The sequence below is a fragment of the Pelodiscus sinensis genome, chromosome 1 (genome assembly GCF_049634645.1).
Source record: "Pelodiscus sinensis isolate JC-2024 chromosome 1, ASM4963464v1, whole genome shotgun sequence".
NCBI classification, from domain to species: domain Eukaryota; kingdom Metazoa; phylum Chordata; order Testudines; family Trionychidae; genus Pelodiscus; species Pelodiscus sinensis.
Genome location: NC_134711.1, coordinates 255,529,627 through 255,551,165, shown reverse-complemented (window position 1 = coordinate 255,551,165; position 21,539 = coordinate 255,529,627).

Below are 21,539 nucleotides of genomic sequence, written 5' to 3'. Positions count from 1 at the left end.
GTACAGTACAATGATCCAACTCTTAAATATGTCTTCATGGCACACTCTTTGCATCGTGATCCTACTTTTTGCACTGGTAGCTGAAGTATGTGACATACTATCTATCCCATGGGTAGTGTGATTCAGGCATTGAACATAGATTAGACAATAGTGAAATTTTAGCTGTTGTTTGGCAAATTAGAGATTAAATTTATTGTACTTAACTGACTTTCTAATGGTGTTCTTAACAGTTTTCCCTGTTACAAGATTTTACTTGTTAAGAGAAGCCAAGAATTGTTAACATTGGTTTTAATGGTGTCAATAACTAATGACTTATGTGTGTGCCACTTCAGAATCATGACTCATTAATTCAAAGTTATTTATGAGGCAGACAACTTCCTAAAACATAAATATTAATAATGTTTATCAAGGAGTTCAACAACATTATAAAATCACAAAAATGTAGGGCTTGAGAGGATCTTGAGAAGTAATCTGGTCCATCCCCAGACACAGAGGCAATATTCAGTTAGATGTTCTCTAACAGGTGTTTGTATATCCTGTTCTTAAACACCTCCCACTGACAGGGATTTCACAACCTCCCCAGATAACCTGTTCCAGTGCTTATGTAACCTTATGGTTATAATATGTTTCCTATATTTTATGGATAACATTTATTATTATGTCTTAAAGGTAGAAGAATATCAAACCATGATATAGGTGTATTGATCATCACTTCATATTTAAAGATGTCAGAAGTCTTCAGCTCTACAGCTTTAAACATTTATTTTACAAAAATTAAACTGAAGTGGCCAAAAATGGACTACAAACTTTTGGGCAATAAAGTTACAGCTGAAATTCAATGTTGACAAATGCAAAATAACGCACATGCAAAAGCATAATTTCAATTCCACATGCTGTCTAAATTGCTGCTGTTAGCCCCAAGAAAGAGACCTTGGAATCAACATGGCTAGTTCTCTCAATGCAGCCACTCAATGTCCAGCAGTAGTCATAAAAAGAATGTAGGTAGTCATTAGAAAACAAGAGTGGGCACCTCAAAAGTATAATTAAAGGAATTGCTAGATCCAGGGCTTGCTTTCAGTGATTTTTAAATGAAGCTCCCTTTCCCCCTTACTCTGGAGAATTAGCAACAGCCTTTAGATCAAAGCTGTATTAAAAAAAACCAAGAAATCAGCAAATATTGACTATTAAGTGTGGCAGAACATAAACCAAAACTTAAAAGCTTGGAAATGAAAAGAGAAAAGATTTATATATTCATCTCTGCCACCACAGTGCCTCCAATGGTGTCAATATACAAATCCATGGGTCCGGATTTAATGCAGCTGAGGGTACCGATGGAGTTGATAGGTGTCATTGCAGAGCCTTTGGCCACTATCTTTGAAAATTCATGGAGAGGTCCCAGAGGACTGGAAAAAATGTAGCACCCATCTTTAAAAAAGGGATAAAGGACAATCCAGGGAACTACAGACCAGTCAGCCTTACCTCAGTCCCTGGAAAAATCATGCAGGGGATCCTCAAAGAATACATTGACCCCTGAGAGGGGGGATGACATTGCAACTGCAGGCAATGATAGGAAAGTAAGCCACACGGCTTCAAGAGCAACTCCTAAAATCAGAAAAAGATATGGACAACGTTATCTTCCAGCTCTATGTTTTGGGGAACCAGGCCATAGCACTCATGGAAACCCCCTGCCCCGACTTCTGTTTGAACCAAAGCCAATGCAAAACATAATGAAAAGTCAGGGGAAGACACAGCTAAAACCTTATCAGCCAGGGTGATAGGATTATGAAAACACCTCAGGCTCATTTGCATACAAAAGGTCAGAAAGACATCGCCAGATAGCATACAGATTAAAGAACAAAGATTCCAAGTAAGAATTGCGCTAAACTCTGGGACACAGAAAGCAGGAAAGCATTGCCTGATGTGGAAACTCTTTCCCCAATGCTAATGGACCCACACCTGCCTACACCCAGATTAGTAGTTATCAGCCCAATTTTAGTAATAAATCCTCTATTGGTATCAAAAATACTGAAACTGCCTAATAGCATTATGAGCTCTCTCGAAGGAACACTGCTCATAGCCAGGAATGAACAGTTTCTATTCTCTAGTCTAAAAGGCTACGTCTAGACTGCAGGCTTCTTTCAGAAGAAGTTTTTTTTGGAAGAGATCTCTTTCTTCTGAAAGAGAGCATCCACACTGCAAAAGTGCATCAAAAAAGCGATCTGCTTTTTCAAAAGAGAACGTCCAGACTGAATGGATGCTCTCTCACATGTAAGCTGTGATTGCTATGGATGGAATGGCCTCTAGAGCACCTGTGCTTTTTTCCTCTTCTTTTGAAAGACCTCCTTCTTCTCCATCGCAAAAAGGCTTCTTCCTCATAGAATGAGGATTACCAGTGCTGAAAAAAACCCTCTGTTTTTCCAATCTTCTTGCAGAAGAACGCAATTGCAGTGTGGACGTTCCTGAAGTTTTATCGGAAACACGGCCATTTTCCGACAAAACTCTGTAGTGTAGATATACCCATAGAAACAACTTTGGAATACTACTTTGAATCATCTGTTTACCCACAAACAAATCTAGTGTTCCTTCTTGAACCATTGTTGTTTCTCTACAAAACCCCTTAACCATGCTCAAGTAAAGTGTTCTGATGCCTGGATCTAAATTCTGCATCAGTTCCATTGGGACTTCATCTTGTCCTCACTGATTGTGCTGGGGATTATGCTTTGCCTATCTCCACCAATCTGGACCCCCGGCTACCATCACCATCTTGAGCTTGATCAGCTCAAGCTTTACTGACTGGTGAGATCTCTCTCTCGCTCTCGCTCTCGGTATAGCCTCCTAGCTCTGCTTTATATGATCAGCTATGGTTTGCTACCCCTAATGTTTGTAATCAGAGTTGAGTTATATTTAATATTGTAATTGTTTTGTTTGGCTCCCCTTGTATGCCTCCTACCTAGAAATAAATAACTTTCTGGTTAAGCTGGTGGCTTTTTGCTTTTTTGTTTACCTTGGGGATGTTTTGCTTTCTCTATTTATTGTTCAGCAAGGCTTCTTGTACATAAGCTGAAGATCCCTTTAGTGCCCCAAAATCCTGGGGGTTTGCTAATTAAGTGGGTTACTAGCAGAATGGTTGTGGTATGAACCTGGGGGTAGGAAGGTGCTTAATATAGGTGCATATCAGGTTGACAGCTTAAAGTGCTATTTAACCTAGCCTACTAAGTCCAAGAGCACAGAAGGGTCACAGCTTGGCATTGCCATGCTACCCAGCCTACTGAGTCCAGAGACATGTAAGCAGTCAGCTTGTGAGTGCTGATTAACTGGTCCCTTCAGACATGCTCTGGAAGTGGGTGAGAGAGTGTGTGTGCGCATCTGATTCAAGGGAAGGGAACCTAGATCCTGCAGGAAAGCTCCACTGGGAGGGAATTGACAGAAGGGAGAAATAAAGCTCCATATGAATATACAAGTAATACAAGCAGCATGCCAATACAATTATCATGCCCTACCCAAAGAGTAACTCCTATAAATGAGCATACCCCAAAGTAATGGACAAATCTGGTAACAACAGACACAATTTGTGATAAAAGCTGCCAACAGAACAAGGCCGTATATTGGCTTCTGAAACCTCCTGCAGTTGAAATACTAAGAATCAAGTAAACAAAAGCTGAGGATAACATTTCCTCTTCTAAACAAACAGGAAAACAGTCAGCTGAAGATACTGGAATTTTAACAACACGAGAATATAGCCAAAAACAAAGTTCTGCTATTGGAAAGGGAAAACTGTGTCATGCGTACATACAGTCCAAAAACTAGTGATAACTGAAAGGCCCAATTGGTCACGAGAAGTCTATGCTCAAACAACACAAAGAGGTACTGCTGCAGAAAGGGTCTTCTTAGAATTGCATGTCCACAAAATGAATCCTACCTAACTGGATGGTTAAAATGTAGCTATGAAGCACATGGTCTCCTTTGATTTGATTTATGAAAAAATGGCAACAGTGCAGTTCCCTCATTCACCTGCTGAACCTTGTCTTAGGAGTAGAGGTAACAACAAACTTTTCATCCTGAATAGAGCTAAAAAAGGCCTGGGTGAGTTCAAGAATTTGCTTCCTTCTGCTGACAGCACCTGAATGAAGATGGAGAAGATGAGCTATAAGGGTTGGCAGCATAATAAACCTATGTGATGGCAAGATTAAATGTAAGCCTTTCAGTCAACAAAAGAGACATATGGCTTTACCAGAACAAAGAATTAACTATACCATTAGTCACCCCACTTGCACTGCAACTGAAGCTGAAAGACTGTGACTAAATTAATTTATAGTAATAAGCATTCCAGAATTTTTCTCTTGGGTGATAATGACTCAGTTTGTTAATCATTTCCTAAAAGTAGTCATCCAGTTACCACTCCCGGCTTTACCACAAGCCTTCTGTGTGAACTTGACAACTTACTTTGGGCCAGATTTTCAAAGGTGTTTAGATGCCTGAATATATAATTGGGGGAAGGGCTAATGAAATTTTCAGAAGCACATAGGCACATGAATTTCTTGTTACCTACATAATTAGGCACCTCTGAAAATTCTACTAGGCATCAACCTGCCTAAATGCCTTTGAAAAGCTGGTGCTCTGTGTCTTGTTTCCCCACTGGTCTCACAGGGAAAATAGCACCTCTCTATCTCACAGGGGCAGTGAGAGGATACATACATTAAAATGGTGAGATGCACTGATGCTGAAATGGAAAACAGGATCCATAAGAACCACATATAGATAGCAAAGCAATGTGAATATGTGTGTCTGACTAATGATAATAATCAAATCACAGAGGGCCAAACTCTGATCCACTTACCATGTTCAAATATGGCAGCATCTGCATTATCTCCTTCTTATCACATAAGGCACTGTTCTACAGAGGGTGGGGGAACAAATTAACTCAAAGATAAACTCTGTTTGAATGATATGTAGAGTGATAACAACCCCTTGAGAGTTCTGTACTTTCCCAGCTGTACAGCTATAGCATAGATTAGTGTAAGATACAGGAAAGGTGCCTGCACTCCTGATCTCTCAGTCTCCCTAAAGCCATGCTGAGCTGAGCCCTTATCCTTCTTATAAGATTGTACTCGGAGGGCCAAAAAATAAATCTTAAGAAATGAACTGTAGCTCTCACTGTGAAATACAATATCACCAAATGAGGGAAAATAGAAACTAGTTTTTAAAACTCCTTTTACATGAAACAGCAAAGATTCTAATTAATACATGTTGCTGTTTTTGTGTATGCTGTGAACTATTTAAAACTTTGACTTTGCAGAAATCCAAGAATGTTAATTGAGTAGCTAAATTACAAATTAACAGGAGCTTAGTCTGGATATTTTACATTGCTTCCTCTTGCATTATCTCTTATGTACTCAGACTGTGAAATGGCATATCAGACCATGACATTATAAGCTGATTGACACTTGCACTATTATGTTGGTGTTGTGCGCACTATTCCTGTTTTGAAAACAAATTCAAATTACACCAACATTTTTATATTAAAGAAAATAGCTCTGTCTGGTTACCTTAGACTATATATAAAGTTGAATATACAATCACTGTGAAATATTCAAACTCATCTACCATATTTGGTGCCATTTAGAGCTAGTCAGGAAATGATTTTTCTGTGAGAAAATTATCCATAGTTATCAGTTACTGTAACCAACTACCTACCTGAAGATAAAATGATACATTTACTGTAATCTGTGAAGGTTCACCCCAGAAAATAACCTGTGTTGTGTAGTCTATCAATAAAAAAGGGATGAGGGGCTCATGGGTACATAAAACTATATAGTGTTTTTTCTGTTATAATTATTTTTATTTTCCATCTCTCCAATACACATTGGTAAAGGGGAGAGAGAAATTAGTGTAGGATTCATACTCACACCATGCCTTGTGGAAAAACCTGAAGTGTTAGACTTCATTCTCATTCTCAGCCTCCCCATCATCACTAGTGGATATTCTTCTGCCATCTTCCCCCACCCTCCTGTTACCCTAGAAAAGGGGGCTATATTATAGTTTGGTTCAGTGGGTTCCATTTTGAAAGAGACAGTTCCTTTTCTCTACATGATGTAGGTTTTCTCGCTCAAACTGTTAATTTGCACACGGTACTACCTTGTGCACCCCTCTCAAACAGGCTCTGCACCCATTACTATCTGGTGCACTCAGCACCAAAACCGCTGCACACAGCCCCTAGGAAGCTGCACTCAACACCTAGGTTCATTAGCACACTTTTCCCGCCTCTGGGCCAATAAAAGCCCTGAGGTATCAAGGGCTCGGGTCCTTGGATATTCCCCAGCCTTGGATCTACTCATTTGTTGCTCCTCTGTATTGTTTGCCTGAAGCTTGGATACCATCTATGTAATCAGAGGCCTGGACTTTTGAACTGTGCTACCCTTGTGTGGTAAATACCCACAAGGTTTTCCTGTTTGCATTGGTCACTAGAACCAGGACTCTCTTTTCCTATCATCTTCATTGGATTACCCGCCTACTGGAGCAGACGGTGTTGTCGAAGGACGAATCAGACTGTGTCCAGAGGGGATTCCTTTCCAGATCGAGGATCCATATCGGGGTCGTCTCTTCACAGAGGACTCACTACCGTGGGATCTCCCTGCTTGTCCTCCCCAGAGGCTTACAAATAGCCCATGGGTTGAAGGTCGCAGGCATCGATCGCCTCAGGCTTTGTATAAACATAAAAGCATACTCAGCAGCCGTACTAGTAATTTACTTATGCTAAATCTGAGGGTCTCATTTGTCTAAAATAAATATTTTACAGGTCTCGTGCCTGTAGGCCAGTGTCCCAACATTAATTAATACCTGCTTTTCATTGTTAATGCTAAATATTATTGATATCTTTTCTCCTTGGCTACTAGGAACATTTTGATTTTGGAAGGATTTTGTAAAAAAAAAAAAAAGAAAAGAAAAGAAATTACTTTTTCTTCACAAAGTTTGGTTTTTATTGCAGAAAACAGTTTTCCTTATTTTTTTTACAAAAACTAGAACATTTTGACAAAAACTGAATGTGAGAGGGCAAAAATGCCTATTTAGCTGAACAACGTTAATCCATCAAAAATATTTGGATGGAAAACTTCAACCAGCACTAATTCTACTTGTTATATAACAAGATGCAAACATGTGTGCCCCAGGCACAGGCAACTATGTTGAATGGACTATACTGGAGGCACACAGTGTTCATATTACACTAGAAGATTGCTGTTTCATATGTCCAAAGTTTTGTCTGGGCTTACTCCAACACTACACACAGAATGTCCCATTCACCATTCTCCAAAAGCTCTGTCAGTTGGGTATGTCTACACTTGCAGCCTATTTCGGAATAGGGCTGCAAATGTAGGCATTCAGAATTGCAAATCAAGCCCGGGATTTAAATATCCCACGCTTATTTGCATCTTCCCGACCAGGCGCCATTTTTTGAAATTTACAAGCCCGGAATAACTGCCCTGCATGCAGCATTGCTACATGCAGCAATGAAACAGGCATTCAAAATAAAGCCCTATCTTGAACTACTTGTTAAACCTCATTGCAGGAGTAATAACAGGTAGTTTGAAATAGGGCTTTATTTCGAACGCCCATTTCACTGCCGCATGCAGACGCGAGCAGTTATTCCGGGCTTGTAAATTTCAAAAAATGGCGCCCGGCCGGGAAGATGCAAATCAAGCACGGGATATTTAAATCATAGGCTTGATTTGCAATTCTGAATGCCTACATTTGCAGCCCTATTCCGAAATAGGCTGCAAGTGTAGACATACCGTTGGTGGGAAAGCAAGACCTGTGTCCCTCCTTTCACTTTGACTTTTCTTTTTCTTTTTTCAGACACCAAGTAAGTGAGAAGTACAAATGTGAGATATGTATCTAAGGACAAGTCTACACTCAAACATTACATCAGCACAGCTTCATAGATGGATCTGTCCCTCCATAAGGGTTTCTGGGGAAGATGCACTATACTGACAGATGAGAGTCTCATCATGATTATTCCACCCCTGATCGAGGTGGAAGCCATGTCAACAGAAGAAGTTACCTCTCTCATATAGTGCCAGTGGACAGTGCTTAGGTCAATGTAAATTATGTCACTCCGTGGGATGTCTTTTTCACACCCCTGAGAGATGTAATTTGTATTGGCTAAGTATGAGTGTAGACCATCTCTAATGCAACAGAGACCATCCCTTCCTAAACCCCTAGAATGCCTTGTTCTCTTTCCTCTCCTCTCATGCCCCACTATATGCTCAGTAATGAGGTGTATGCACAATAGTCGCCACCAGGTACATATCTTTGACATTATGCACTTTCTTGTGCTTGTAATTTAACATGCCTGGTTTTCAAAATCAGTCTTTTAACAAAATGATGGATTTAGTACCAGTCCATCTCACTCCTGATTACATGACTGAGTCTATATCGTTGTGACCATTGGCTGATGGATGGGTAGGAGTCATAGAGACTCACAGAAGCAGAAAATCCATAGAAGGCACAGAATTAAAGTTTTTTTCTGCAGATTTTACTGTATAATGAATCTAAGACTTTAGTATCAGGTCTCTATCCATTCAGGTGGATAGAAAAAAACATTTAACATGCAAATCAGTGCACTGCTTCCTTGTTAAATATGCAAGCAGCTAGACTGAAACAATAATACCATCAAGAGAGTGATGAACTTCACTTTTGTAGTCTAATGATGGCCTCATAAATGCCAATTGTGTTAGTTACTTTGCGGTTGAATGATGTGCCAGATACATTCTTTCCTAACATAGTTGGCTATACCTGAGGTATCACTCGTTATTTCTCTTTCAACTTTGCCATATTCTTAGTCAAGGAGAAATACTTCTGTATTGTCACTGATTTTCACACCCCAAATCACCACTCATCACCACCACTCTTCTTTGACTTACTATTCAATTCTTCTCCTGATCTGTGTCCTCCTTTGTCCTGCAGTCTTTTTTAAAAAGAAGATTGACCAGATAGTTAGTTAAAAATAAGGGAGATTTGGGGTAATTTTGGTTTTAACATGGAGGGTCATCACTGATACATTTTACTTTATGCACAATACAACTTAAACAGCATGATTCGAACCCATTTCAGGAATATGTTAACTAATCTCAATCCCAGAAGTGCACAAATATTTCATTATCACTGACTATATCCAATGTGCCTAAGAACTCCTTGCCTGACCACCTGATAAGCATTTGCATTCCAGTCATCTGAACAAAGTATCAGATCTTCTGCTGATTGTATTTTTATTCTGTCCTTCCTTACAATGATCTCTTTTCTGTGAAAAGCAAGGAGCAAGGTACAGGCAGGGGAAGAGGATCTACAGATAAGAAACTTGGGTAGATCACACTACTTGATTTGATTTTTCAATGGCAGTGCTTACAACATAGTGTAAAATGAGAAACCTGAGGCACCAGAATTTCTGCTTTTATCAAGAAATCTTAAGTGCTGTCATTCCCATGCACAGGATGAGCTTTGTCACTGTGGACACAATTTCTTTCAATAATATATTTTAAATATCTGGATTATATTATTCTAATTACATAGAACTCATACATTGTGCTTGAACCATACATGTGTAATACTCTATGGCTGTTTCTACACTGGGCCACTTATTCCGGAAAATCAACCGCTTTTCCAGAATAAGCTGCGAGCTGTCTTCACTGGCCCTTGAATTTCCGGAAAAGCAACGATGCTCTACTGTACAAAATCAGCCGCTACTCCGGAAAAACTATTCTGCTCCCGCTCGGGCATAAGTCCTTATTCCGGAACACTGTTCCGGAAAAGGGCCAGTGTAGACAGCCCAGTAGTCTTTTCCGGAAAAAAGCCCCGATCGCAAGAATGGCGATCGGGGCTCTTTTCCGGAATAGTGCGTCTACATTGGCCACAGACGCTTTTCCGGAAAAAGGGCTTTTCCAGAAAAGCAGCCTGCCAATGTAGACGCTCCTTTTCCGGAAAAACTGAAAACAGAATAGTATTCCATTTTAAGCAGTTCCGGAAATTCATGCCAGTGTAGACACAGCCTATGTGCTCAATTAAATGAATAGTAACTTTTAAATGTATATTTTTGGCATCATCTCACTACTCTCCACTTCATTAGCAAATTCTCCAGATGAACTATGATCAGAACTGTATAACTAAATGGATTAAGGATAGAGATGTAACTGCTTCTATTTTCTATCTATGAACGCTTTGTCTTTCCATTATGTCACCCTAAGTTGCATTAAACAAATGGATGAAGGCAATAAACAAAGCAATCTTGATAGAAATTAACACATCAATTCCTTTATGAGATTTGTCAGTTTTCTAGTGTCTCATTATTTGTAAAGGATCACATGGATTTTGGAGTAAGAAAAATGGTAATTTAGTGAAGCAGCAGATTGTATGCATCTTGAATAGTTCTCACTCTAGATGTCTGTTTTGTGGTTTTATAAGGACTTGAACAATAATATGTCAAAGATTATTTCAAATTGCTGTAATAGAAATGATTGCATGAACACCTGGTTGCTGGCTGCACTTTAAATCAAATCATTGACAAACAATCAGTGAACTATATAATTATATCTCTATTGATCATGTCTGCACAGTATCCACATCAAGCTCACTAAATTCACCTTGACTAGATCCAACATGCAATAGATTCAGCATAAGAAAGTTCTGAAGGTAATGTTTTTGTTCCTGACTTTCCAGAGTTCTGACTATATCACCATGTACTTATGATCTTGCAAAGTCCCTCAGTTTCTGATTCCAGTATTTTGCCACTCAAAAGCTGAATAATAGGAATGATATTGTTGTTATAGAATGTTTAACAGTTGCATGTTTATTGTTTATAAAACTCTATAGAACTAATTCTGAAGTAGCTACTCATTCCATACTCTACTGTCCTTCAATGGGAGGTGAATCCAAATACTAGATGGAATCAGGACATTTTTTTATCTCTGAATGCTGTTTATATGACTAGTCTGAGAGCAGAATTCTTCCATTCTCAGTTGTCTCTATTTGTTGATGCATTATTGAAGCATTTCATAATCCCCATAATAATAATATTTTGTAAACTGCTGTGATGATTCTGAAAGAAGAAAAAGAATCAGATGAAAAATAAATACATATGTAAAAAAAGCTTTGAATCTTTCTGTACTTCTCTTTATAGTTACCTACTTCCCATTTTTTATAAGTTTATGGAGAAAGCTTTTCTGATAACACAATGAAACCTGTTATTTATTTGAATTTACATCATTACTTTGGAAGAATCTGATTTGTTTGTCTCTGTAATTTGATTGTCCCAGTTCTTCTTATGTTTTCTTTCTTAGATATATCAAATTCAGATGACAAAAGCCATATCAAATCCAAATTTATACACCTAAGTAAAAATAGATTTGATGTTCCTTTTAAATGGATCTGTTTTTTAAAGATGTTGTGATGAGCACTTAACGCTTCTTTTAGCATCAAGGGCTTTATGACAGTTGAGCACTTCTGAAAATCAAGGCTACTTCTAGACTGTAAGCCTCTTTCAAAAAAGAGTGTCTAGACTACAACCAGTACTTTCAAAAAAGCAAGCTGCATTTTCGAAAGAAAGCGCCCAGGCAGTCTGGATGCTCTCTTTTGAAAAAGAACAGTTTGCATTACATAGAGCCTTTTTTCAAAAGAGCACTTTTGAAAAAAGGCGTTCTTCCTCATAAAACGAGGTTTTCCGTGGTCAAAAAAACTGTCACATTCTTTTGATTTACTTTTTACTTTCAAGTAGGAATAAGGGATCTTCCAGAAAAGGGCTTATTTTCCGCAAGATCCCGTCTAGACTGGTGCTTTTCTCTGGCAAAACCCTGAGCCGGAAAAAAGCGGCAGCCATGTTCATGCAAATGCCATGGGGGATATTTAAATCCCCCGCGGCATTTGCAATTCCGAAGTGTCTCATTTGCATCACTTTTACGGAAAAGGGTGCCAGTGTAGACACAGCCTTGGAGTTTAGTAACTATGACTATAGTAAAATCGATACATGAAGCATTATTAGAGCCAACAGTATTTTCTATATACACATGGTATATCCAAGTTTCAACTATATCTTGTTTGGCTTTTCTTGATATATATTATTCTTTTCTCTGAGTTCAAAGTTACATATTCATAGAAATATGACTTTACATTTGTATCTGATAATATCCATTGCCTTTCAGTTCCTCACTATCACTACAATTAACCTGTGTGTTAATTGATGATAGCGTGTTTGTCAGACATTCAAGCAAATACATTTGGAAACCACAATCCAGATACCCAGATTTTCAGAAGACACTTGGAAAGCAATATTATAAAAAGTGATCTAGGACTGTAAGTAGTTAAGTAACTGGATATGAGCTTGCAGTACATATAGCAGCAAAAAAGGCTGTGGTTACATGCACAGACATGCATATAGTGGCACTAGAAAATAACTAGAAAATATCTTGTATTGGCTATGTAATGAACTAGATAACCTACTCTGTTTCTCTATATTATTTATTGCACACAAGTCTGCAGAGCAATTTATTCAGAATACAATATACTGTACTTAGCTTTAACTACTGCAGGTAGTATCCAGTGAGTAAGTTGACCTCTGCTGTCAGAATAGAGTATCATTGCAACCATTATTTTGAGTGTTTGCTACTACCTTCTCTGCTTTATCAACTTAGTCACATGATTTTCTTTTTGCACTTTTCCTCAATTTCTGTTAACCCCATTGCCAAATTTAGTGGCAGTCAAAGTTAGCCACCCCAAGGAGTTCTGGGGTGGAGCATCATGAGTCAGTGAATGAAAAATAAGAATGAATTGACGTGAAGTGACTGCACAGCTGCTATATTGTTAACTTCATTGACTTAATTTCTAATTATGAGATTGTACTCATGTTTTCAGATTTGTAATGTGCAAGTGTTGACTAATAAAGAACATATTTAATGAGACTCCAGAGATACTTACAAAATTCCTTTCTACACAGCAATATAAAGACATAGTATTACTTTCTTTTGGCCATGCTCAACGCACAATGTTTGATGATTTTCTAACACTATGGAATATAGATTTTTGCTCTCCCTACTACTGTCTGTGTTCCCTCATAGAAAATAAAAGATCACCCCAAGAAGTATTATTTAGGAGCTAAGTATGGGGGGAGCTCAGTTCCAATCTTCTTTGCAGCTGGGACCAAATTTAAAGGGATAAAAGGTAATCACATTTGGCCCCTGTCATAACACAAGAACTAGGGGTCACAAAATGAAACACAAAATGAAATTAACAGCTAGGTTAAAAACAAGAAGAAAGAACTAATAGAACTCTTCATCAGAGGATGCGGTGGAGGCCCAAACTATATCAGGGTTTAAAAAAAAACTCCTCAACTAGATAAGTAAATGGAGGATAGATCCATCAACAGTCCTTAGCCAGGATAGGTAGGGATATAAAACCCTGCTCTAAAGTGAACCTAGCCTCTATTTGCCAGAAGCTTGTGGTTGGATGCTGGAGTAAAACTCGATTTCACTCCTGTGTCCACCTCTTTCCAAAGATGCCTGATTGTTGGAGAGTCCTGTCGCATATGTATGAAGCGGTCTGAGGGCACCTGGATACACTGGGATGTGTTTTAGCTGCAAGTATTCTCACTCTGCTGAGGGATGCAGATCATATGGTTGCTTTAGTGTTAGAAAAGGGAAAACCTTTAATCTCTAATTAGGCTACGTCTACACTGGCCCCTTCTTCGGAAGGGGCATGCTAATTATGAACTTGGGAATAGGGAAATCCGCGGGGATTTAAATATCCCCCGCGGGATTTAAATAAACATGGCCGCCGCTTTTTTTCCGGCTTGGGGAAAAGCCGGAAAAAAGCGTCTAGACTGGCACGATCCTCCGGAATAAAGCCCTATTCCGGAGGATCTCTTATTCCTACTTCGAAGTAGGAATAAGAGATCCTCCGGAAAAGGGCTTTATTCCGGAGGATCGCGCCAGTCTAGACGCTTTTTTCCGGCTTTTCCCCAAGCCGGAAAAAAAGCAGCGGCCATGTTTATTTAAATCCCCCGCGGATTTCCCTATTTCCAAGTTCATAATTAGCATGCCCCTTCCGAAGAAGGGGCCAGTGTAGACGTAGCCTAAGGATATGTCTACACTACAAAGTTAATTCAAACTAAGAGCCGTTAGTTCGAATTAACTTTCACAGCGTCTATACATGCAAACCGCTAGTTCGAACTTAATTCGAACTAGCGGAGCACTTAATTTGAAGTAGGTAAACTTCATTCTATGAGGACTAATGCCTAGTTCAAATTAAGTAGTTCAAATTAAGGGCTGTGTAGCCACTTAATTCAAACTAGTTGGAGGCTAGCCCTTCCCAGCTTGCCCTGGTGGCCACATGGGCCAAGCCAGGGAAACTTTTCTGCCCCCCTCCTGGCTCCGAAGCCCTTAAAGAGGCATGGTTTGGCTACAGTGCTCATGCCAGTTGCAAGCCTGCCAGCACCCAGCCAGCAGACCCTGCACCTGGCACGGCATGAGCCAGCCACCCAGCTCTCCACCTCTTTCCAGGACCAGGCTGGCAGCTCACAGGAGCCTGCCTGGGGCCACAAGAGGTGGGCACCCGTCTGGTCTAGTGCGAAGATCGTGGATCTCATCGAGGTTTGGGAGGAGACCTCCAACAGCCACGACCTCGGCACTAGGCACAGGAATGCAGCCGTTCAGGGCAGGATAGCTGCCAGCCTGGCCACCAAAGGGCACATGCAAACCCAGGAGCAGGTTTCCATGAAAATCAAGTTGATCCAGTGAGACCCCCAACCATAAGCCCTGAGCTTAGAACATAAGAACATAAGAATGGCCATACTGGGTCAGACCAAAGGTCCATCTAGCCCAGTAGCCCGACAGAGGCCAGCACCAGGTACCCCGGAGGGGATGGACCGAAGACAATGACCAAGCAATTTGTCTCGTGTCATCCATCTCCAGCCTTCCACAAACAGAGGCCAGGGACACTGTTCCTATCCCCTGGCTAATAGCACTCCATGAACCCAACCTCCATGAATTTATGTAACTTCTCTTTGAACTCTGTTATAGTTCTAGCCTTCACAGCCTCCTGTGGCAAGGAGTTCCACATGTTGACTATGTGCTGTGTGAAGAAGAACTTTCACTTATTAGTTTTAAACCTGCTGTCCATTCATTTCATTTGGTGTCCTCTAGTCCTTCTATTATGGGAACGAATGAAGAACATATCTTTATTCATCCTCTCCACACCACTCATGCTTTTATAGACCTCTATCATATCCCCCCTCAGTCTCCTCTTTTCTAAGCTGAAAAGTCCCAGTCTCTTTAGCCTCTCTTCATGTGGGACTTGTTCCAAACCCCTAATCATTGTAGTTGCCCTTTTATGAACCCTTTCCAAGCCCAATATATCTTTTTTGAGGTGAGGAGACCACATCTGTACACAGTACTGAAGATATGGCGTACCATAGTTTTATACTTCCCTCCTCCTTCTTCCCCTGGCTTCCCCCTTCCAGCTCCTTCCTCCCAGGTTTCCCCCTCCCCTCTTCCACCCTCTCTCTTCCCCTCTCCCACCTCCTTTTCCCAGTCTCCCCAGAGGTTAATCCCCCCCCCCAATTTTGTTAAATAAAGAGAGTTTCTATTTTTGAACACACGTGTCCTTTATTTTTTACATCAGGAAGGGGGGCTAGGGAGGGGTAAGTGGAAGGAGGTGAGGGAGGAATGGGATATGAGCCCCCAGTGGGGAGGACTGGGGTGTCTCTGTGGGCTCCTCAGGGTGGAAGCTCTCCTGCAGGGCCTCTTGGATCCTGACAGCCCCCCGTTTGATTCCCCCCCCCCCCGATGGCAGGCTGTGAGAAGTGCAGCCGGGTTGATGGACGAGTGCTGTGATGTGCCGAGTGTGGCACTCAGGGCACTCCAAGCCAGGACTGCTTTTCTGTCCCTCATCAAGGTAGACAAGCAAGCGGGGAACCCTGAGAACTGTCTGTCCAGGGTGGAGGTTGGGTCCCTTTAAGCACAGCCCTCGGCTAGCCTGAGGCAGCAGCTCCACACTCTAAGTCCTAACCTGATGCCCTGCCAGCACTGGTTCCAGCCAGCCTTAACTTCGCTTCAGGATACACACAATGTGGACATGCTAGTTTGAATGAGCAAAACACTAATTTGAATTAGTTTTTAGGTCTAGACGCACTAATTCGAATTAGCTTAGTTCGAATTAACTAATTCGAATTAAGTTAGTTCAAATTAGTGCTGTAGTGTAGACATACCCTAACTTCTTGGGAAATCTATATGATGTCCTTTCTCAGCCAGTTTTCCAAAGTAGCATGTCCCCCAATTGTATTTGTAAATTTAGTGACGATAAAAGTGGTACTTCTTAGTAGACTAGCCCAAATATCTTCATGCAACCAACACTGTAGGGAATGCCACCAGGAAAACTGCCACTGAAATTGGACTTCCATGCTTACTTACACTTTTATCATGTTACAAAGGTTAAATTTGTTCCAGAATACTAAAACCCTTATACCAACAAAGGCAGAAACTGAACAGATGTTATTCCATCCAGTTCCCCTCACAGATCTCTTTGGTTCCCTTTTATGTCCAATCATGAAAAAAAAAATCCTATGCTCTTAAACAGTTGCACAGGCCTTCCCTAGATACTCATCCATGGGTAATTTTAGGACATTGATGATAAAGACATGTGTGTCAAATTGGACAACAATTATCACATTTCACCACAGGAAGTATTCTCTATTCTAAGTTCTCTGGTTCATTCATGATTCAGAGCTGAAGGACATTTTTCCTAATGTGAGGATAGCTGGGAGGATTTTGTTCATGCTGCCAGACATGGTAAAGTGGTAAGTGCAGCTTTTTGAAACTCAGTCTCATTAAAACATATTTTTTATCAAAGATGGCCTATGACAGACTGATGTTGCTTCCTATTTTATCACTTTAAATACCATTGGCCACTCTGTCAATCAATCTGATGCTGTGCTTCAGTTCTTGAGCACAAGGACAAGAAAAATAACCCTGTGAACTAAAAACTAGGGTTAACATTTCAAGACTTTTACTTACTTTAACACTCTTTAATAGTGAGCCACCCAATGTTCATGTACAATTCAATGTCCTGGTGTTACTATAATTCAGTTATTCTTAAAATTAAGAACTTTCCATATGCTTAGAGAGAAAATTGCTTTTTGATGTATTATGGATTAAGGAATTACAAATTTACAGATCCTAGCACCATAAATTTATCATTTTATATGACAGGGATTAATCACAAGTTAAAATTCTGCATCAAAGCTGTGAAATAGGCTACAAATGCAATAATATGATATATTCAAAAGCTTAATGCATGGGGTGCGGGGGAGTGTGCTGAAAATACTCCTCACCTGGAACACCATTTTGTCTGCAACTAGCCCTGGCAAACCCTTCCATAGAAATCCTTTTCTTCTTTAATTTGGTAGTGATATCTTATGTCCCTGAAGGTAACAAAACATCTAGCCGCTTGCAATGACTAATCCTGACATGCCCCAATCAAATAAAGGGAATCATGAAGACTAGTGCATTAAGTAAAGAGAAGAGGATCCAGTTTCTGCAACATGTGTGCTTTCCTTTTGCTAGGAGGTGAATCCACAGTCATTCAAATAATTCCACACCCCTTGAGCATAGCATTGGCAGTGGGGCTTGAAGTTGGGACATGCACATCTTAATGCATGAAACCTATCGAGATATTTTTGTAGAAGATTATAATTTAGAGATGCTTCCTCTTAAGGGACAGTACTATGCACACAAGAATGTGGTGATGTACCCTGAAGGCAGGGATTAAGGTAGCCAACTTTTTAATTGCACAAAAACAAACATGCCTGCCCTGCCCCTCTTCAAGGTCCAGCCCCCTCTTACCCCACCTCTTCTCTGAGGCCCATTGTGCATATTGTTGGAGAGGAAGCATTGATTATTTATAACAACTTTATGTTTGAAGAGGAAAAATGGAAGTTCAATAAAATATTGACTAAATTTAAGGAAAGCAGAGTGGTAAGGGACTGTTCAAGAATGATGTGCTGGTAACTTGTCCTGCCTAGGTAGTTGACAGATTAGATTTATGGAAATGTACTACAGGCTGGATTCATTAAATAAGGATTCATTAAATAATAAACCAAGGAACTAGAAAGGGGGAGGACTTTTATAAAACAAACTGGAGAATTTCTGAGATGAGCTCCTCACACCATAGGCTGTTCTCAATCCCTCCTTCCAGGGCACATCTTGAAAGTCCTATGTTCAGAAGGCTGTCCCTTATGAGGAACTGTCTCTAGATTATAATCTTCAACAAACATATCTCCACATATTTTCTTTTAAAGAAAAATAAATTTACTCATACATGTAAATCGCTATCTAATAATATGTGCACTGAATTCTCAACCCATCTGCAGTTGAACCTCCCAAATCTGAGAATCTGTGATCCATCAGCATCCATGGACCAGAAGGACCAAGGATGTTGCCAGACCAGAGGGCCTTGGAAGCAAAGAGCACAAGTCTGGTGTGAAACCCGTGGGTGCTGGAGAGCCCTGGCTGTCATTTCAGAAATTCTCCAGTATGTTTTATTAAAGTCCTCCCCCTTTCTAGTTCCTTGATTTATTATTTAATGAATCATTAAAAGAGACAGGTAGCTCTATTATCCAAGGTTGTATCAGGCTCATCTATCTTACCCTTCCAATGGGAGTCAGACAGCTACACTGATTGTATAGGGGTTGTATTTGTTTTATTTAGTCAGATAAAACTATGAAAATGTCTTCCTTTGATAAGGGGAATGTTTCCCCTTCTGCTTATCAAAAGCAGTTGGTGCATCCATAGAAATGATTCAAGATCTCTTTTTTACTGGCAAAATCTTTTAGAAAGATTTTGTCTGCCAATTACATTGAAATCTTTTCTACCCCATCCTTCAGCCCTTCCTTTCCTATCTCCTTCCCCTTCCCTCAGCATCATTTCAACAAAGATTCGATTGGTTTGGCGGAGGCGCTGTAGTTTGAGTTCTCACAGCTCAGAGAAGTTCCGACATTAGCTAAGTTCTGGCATATCCTAGGTCAGGCCCCTTCAGTCTTTTTGTTAAGATTCTGATAGGCTCTTTGAAAAGATTTAAGTTTGGTTGGGTTCACAGATGTTCACAGGTGTTCATATTCACACAAACCAATTCTGTCATTCCCATTAATTAATTAAGGGTAATATTTTGTAATCCTTTTTCATGTTGACCAGTGTCTTTCTCTTTAAGTAGTTTCATTGATATCAATGGAACCACTCTTAGGCTACGTCTACAGAGCAGAGCTATTTAAGCATACCTCCAGTATCCCTAAATAGCTATTCTGGCTCTTTAAACACACCTGTTATTTCAAAATATATTTCAAAATAACAGGTGTGCTATTGTGGGATCTGTGTCACTTTAAGGGATTTGTCAAAATAGCCCTTTATTTCGAAATAACCTCGAAATAAGCTATGCAATTTTCATAGCGTGAATTGAGTAGCTTATTTCAAGGGAAGGGTGCTGTGTAGACACATCCTTACTCACATTACACACCACCCGACTTCCATTGAATAGCCACTACCTTAGGGTGCATCCACACAGCACCCTTACCTCAAAATAAGCTATGCAATTTCTGCTATGCAATTTGCGTAGCTTATTTCAATACTATTTCAAAATATCTTATTTTGTAATTTGGTGATATCTAAACAATGCTAGTCCAAAATTCCCCTTGACCTTTGTGGAATGAGGGCTAGCGGGATGTTGGTATAAGCTGCCTGTTATTTGGAAATCTATTTTGAAATAATGGGCTGCTTCAATAGATGAGGAATAGCTATTTCAGGATGCTTCCAGTATCCCCAAATAGTTCCACAGTGAAGATGTACCCTTAGTGATTATGGCACTTATCTGGGATATGAAAGACTCATCTTCAAGCTCTACTTCAAATCAGGCAGAGCGAGGATTTGAATCTAGGTCTCCCACATGTCAAGTCAGAACCTTACAGAATAAAAACAAATGTCAAAACCTTAACATTGTTCATAAAATGGAATTTTTTTGTCCAGCTAGTCCTACCCAATAGGCCTCCTAATTTTATTGCGCTTCATCTCAGTTTGAACAGAACAGCTGGCTAGAATACAGTGTATTTGCTTTTCTGTTTGATCAATGGCTTTTTGGACAAAATGTTTGTGTCTTTATTATGGTATTTATGTGGAAATGACTCCTGTTGGGTAAATAAAAGCTCAGCGTGCCTTCTAAGAAACAGAGGGAACTGGCAGATTTTTAGGGCATCATTAATTTGGTTATCCCTTTAGTTATAATTCAGTCTGAGCGTTTATATATATCCCTTTTTGTACTCTCCTCACTGGGAAGGGTCCTTTAGATGAGGGCAAGCTTATTCCTACCAACCTCCTGCACCCCAATAGGAGAACTCTGCATTGCTCCCTGACCCTACTGCACCACACTCTATACATACATGGTTACCTACCAGCCCTGTGCTTTTGGGAGCCAGGGAGTGACATTCATGGAAAACCATCCCCCCCTTCCCCTTAGGCCTCTGCTAGAATCAAAAGACAAAGCAATGAAAAGGCCTGGGAAGACACACCTAAACTGCTTCAGACAAGGGTGATACAATTAAGGAAACACCCCAGCCTCATTTGCATTAAAGATGAAACAGAGGGACATCTCATTAGCATACAGAATGGAGAGCAGCTCTTCCAAGGCAAGAACCAACAGTGCGGTGAACTATGGGACACCGAAAGCAGAGAAGCACTGCCTGATGGGAAATCCCTGCTCCAGATGCTAATTAACCTAGGCCTGCTCACACCCAAATTAGTCATTATCAGACCAATTCTAGTAACGATCCTATTGACATCTAAAATACTGAAACTGCCTAGTTGCATTGTGAGCTTGTTCAAGGAACATCACCCATAACCAGGGGTGATCAGTCTCTGTTGTCTCTCCTCTTTCTCTTTGAACTATCCCTATAAAAATTCTATATTTGCCCCAAGAAAAACTGTTCTGATACCTGGACTTAAACTGCATCAGTTCCATTGAGACTTCTTCATCTCCTGTCGGATCGTGCTGGGGGCTCTGTCCTGCTTTTCTCCTGCCCTCTGGACCCCCGGCTACCATCATCATCTGGGAACCCCGATCAGTGCAAGCTCCGTGGAGTGGTGAGGTCTCTCTCTCTCTTTCTCTGTCTCATCAACTATCTCTCTAAGCATAGCCTCCTGACCCTGCCCTGTGTAAACTGTTATATGGTTACCTAACATTGTAATCAGTTTCAATTTAGATTTAATATTGTAATTGTTAGATTTAATATTGTAACTTTTTGATATCTATTCACTACTCAGAAATAAATCACTTTCATTGTTAAGCTGGTTGCTTCTCTCTCTTTCTTTCTCTTTTGCTCACTCTTCCTTAAGGGGTGTTGTTTTGGCTTCCCCATTCGCTCTGCAACAACGCTTCTTGTACCCAAGCAAAAGATCCCTTTAGTGCCCAAAATCCTGTGGGGTTTGCTCATCCTGTGGTTTACCAGTGAATGACTGTGGTGT